The following is a 3,723-nucleotide window of genomic DNA, read 5'->3' as shown; positions in this document are numbered from 1 at the left end:
GGACTGATGCCTCTGAAAGGAGCTGGCTGTACTGTACATCCCAGAAGAATAGTTTGACGCGTGCAACGTGCAGTAGTTGCATCCAGTGTGTCCTGGGAGCACTAGATTCCTGTGTTAGGGACAGCAGCTGTGACAGGTGTGCAGCAACTCTGATGCACATGAAATGTGTCAGTTGCTGTACAAATATCACGCGGTTAGAGAACGGCTGTTTCTCTCTGTAGTATTCTTGAACAAAGCGTGTGAATGCATCGTGCAGTACAAGCATGCCGAAGGCCGGTACTTTCAGCAATGGCGAGATTTACTGGCATTGAAGGATCTGTTTACAGGCAGCGTATATTGAACACAGACTTTGCATCTCACTTGTACAGAAACACCTGATATTTCCAACCTCCCTGAACAGAGCTGTACTGCAGAACCCTTCAGGGCTATTGGAAACCTAGAAATCCAAGAAAAGTAGAAAATAAACCTTAAGTCCATCCAGATAAGCAAGCAGAAACCCCTTTCCCTCCCTCCTCCCTCCCAGCCCAAAAGAAAACACTTCCTGAAGCGTTCAAATATTAGCCCAACCTAACTGTAGAAGTTCTTGATACTTATCTCAGGCAAATTTTTCCAAAATTCATAAGTGTTTTTCAAAGCAGATAATGTGGGCTAATGCAAGGAGAAGAACAGTGCGTTCTGAATAAGGAGCAGACCCCATTGGGAATCTGATTCAGAAATAAACAGCCAGTAGAAAGTTAGTGCTGCAGAGCATCTGAGATTATTGACTTCCCAGTGCTCCAAGAAAGTTAAACAGCTCAGGTGAAACATAGGTCTGAAGAGGTATTAACTCGTTTCCTGCTGTGTCTCAGCTGATAAACCTCCTCTTGAGTCTGAGTCCCACCTTGCCTTTTTTACCACAAAATCAGAGAAGAAAAATCAAGCCCACTTTGTGGAACCATTTCTGCTGTAAAACTGTTATGCGTTGGCTATCATTTTTTCACAAAATCATGGAAAGAAAAAAGCACCCGATGGCGAGGCTAATGGTTGAAAAATCAGGGAAAAGATGTGAAAATAAGAAGGTGAAAAACATCCAGGTTACTTCAGCAGGAGACTACAGCAGCAGCGAAGTAATGCGAAGGAAGGTATTCCAAAAGGCAGTGCTGGTCAGCAGCACTGAAGCCAATTTCAAAAAACTGCCAAACTTAACAAGTCCAGTCATATTGATGTGTAGGCAGACGCAGTGAGTCAGGTTCTTGGATAACTGGTGTATGATGCTTGGCTCCTCCTATATTTTGTAGGTAAGGCAGTGGGTATTGGCATGAATCCCAACCCTTAATGTTTTAACTCAAGGGTGTCAGCAGGAGCAGCAGTTCCTAATCCCGTGTGCTGTTCAACCCACTTTCAGGCTCAAGACTGCTTCTGTAGCTGAGCTTCACTGAGCTCACGTAGTCAGAGGTTAAATGCTGAGATCCTGCTTGGGGAACTGCTGTACTAAAGGGAATCCGCTCAAAAAGCGTAGTCTTAATCATCTCACTCAAGGAAATCTTGGGAGCATGTTTTTATCAAGTTCAGGGCTGCTATGCTTTATCCTGTCTCCCCCGTCCGGCTTTTACAGCACAGACAATTCATTCACAATTTACACATGTCAAATTAGTAGCAGAAAACATAACGACTTGAAAAGGTAACTCTGCCTGAGGTGGCTGGAGTACGGCTGGCTCACAGTGGTAAGAATGGTTCGTTGTTTCCACCTCGAACTAGCTGTTAGAGAGGGTGCTGGGGAGCTGTCTGAAGGGGAACTCCAAGGCAGCCAGGCTTGAACAGGAAGCTTGTACTGTGGCTTATATTAAGTTATAATTCAAAAATAGCTGAAAGCCAAACCCACTCCTAATTCTGATTAGAAGCCCATTTTTCTCTATGGAAACTTATTTATTTCTTCCTGCTGTTTAACGAGATTGATGTTAAAGTTGTATTTTAATATAGTGGTGGAGGCTTTTTTCTGCAGTGATAAAAGATTTGAGGATGTCAGTCCACATAGGGGACCGAGTTGCAGACATCATGGGGAGGCACATTGCTCAGCCCTTCCACTCCTTAGCTCTGCACTGGGTCCTAGTGCCGAACCGCATCTCATGTTTTCTCATCTCAGCTTAGTAGATGTTAGAACTCAAAATTCTTCAAAGTAATATCTATCAGGTTAGATCCAGAAAATAAGCAGGTCATCTCTCAGAATCATATGCAAATCCCATGGAAGCAGTTTTCTAAAACTCTAGGCTGTGCAAGTCTTGTATTTGTGTTACAAAGGTTTTGTTTCCTTAAGTAGACATTGGTTCTAACCTGAAATGGAGTTTTGATGCATGCAGTCATCGCTATGACTAGGCAAGTGTTTACTGTGTGGCGAGTATTCACAGATGAACAAGACCTGCACTATGCAAATGTTTCCATCAGTTTCCTAAAGCTCTATTTCTCTGTGCATTCAGCAACGGAGATCATGTAGACCTAAAATTAGAGAAGTGCTTGTAACAATTTTTGTTCCAGATTCTCTTGTTTTCTAGCCTAGCTAATGGAACCTGTGTTACATGTTTAAGCCATGTTTAGGATAGGTTACATTTTGATGTGTGAAACCTTTAGCTTATCTTGTTTTTGTCAATTATGTTTATAAAAGCAAAGCACAGCAGTTGTTTAAAGATCAATAGGGTTAGTGTTGAATTGTCTCCACTCCAAGTATTTATTTGTGAAGATCTCTTTTGTAATTCTAACTAGCATCTCTCAAAGACTCTGCTGTGCTACATAAGCCATCGTAAACTATTATGAATAAAAAAAACCTAATTAACAGATTTTATTATAAATTAAGAAGCCGGTTCATGCAAGGCTCTTGATTTAAAGAAATTTTTCATGAGAATGGTAGATTTTTCTGTACTGGATCATACTATTGGCTCAGCAGGTTTGCTGAGCCCCTGGAAGTAGTTAAATACAGATACCTAACCCTCCTTTCCTGTTACAGCACTTTACAGTAAGGCTGGTCTTTTTCCACTTTTCATATTTCCTAAATAGGAGAGCAATAATATTACATGATGAAAAATATGTTGCCATAGAGACTGATGGGGTCAGGAATCAATCTAGATATTGATTTATTTTACAAAGAAAAAATTATTTTGGCAGTAGTTAGTCATATTTTCTTTGGGAAACTGTTACTCTGCGCTTTACAGCCTTCAAAAGTTAGAGATGGTGACTGATAGACCCAATGACAGGGCAGACAAAAGCTGTGTAAAGTCTCTCCTATTTAATAAATACTTCCTGATCCCTTTTAAAAACCTAGAGATTTTTGGAGGACTAAGTGAAGAAGATAGTAAGCTGTGGGTATGAAGGGACAAACTCAACCCTGGCAAGTGCAGACACAGCTCCTACTGGCTTTGCTCAGAGTTGCATTCATATCAAAGCTGAATTAGGTCAGAAGGGTTGGTGTATGGCAGTGGTAGCACTAGTGTAGACCTGCCTTGCATAGGGTTAGGCTACAAGACAAGGCTAAAGTTTTTCTGTCCTAAATAGCTGTGTGAAAATGGCTAATAGTTAACAGTGACCTTAATAATTGTTCAAAATACAGAACTATTCTAAATGTTTATAGTGCTTCCTCTATGAAGTATTTGGTGAACGTTAATGAAATGATCAGACCGAAAAGGCTGAAGTGTTTCGCCTGGAGAGGAGGAGGCTGGGGGGTTATGGTTATGGTTTGAACACAAAACCAAATCT

This window comes from Struthio camelus, chromosome 14 (assembly GCF_040807025.1).
Source record: "Struthio camelus isolate bStrCam1 chromosome 14, bStrCam1.hap1, whole genome shotgun sequence".
Taxonomy (NCBI): domain Eukaryota; kingdom Metazoa; phylum Chordata; class Aves; order Struthioniformes; family Struthionidae; genus Struthio; species Struthio camelus.
This window is presented reverse-complemented; position numbering follows the sequence as displayed.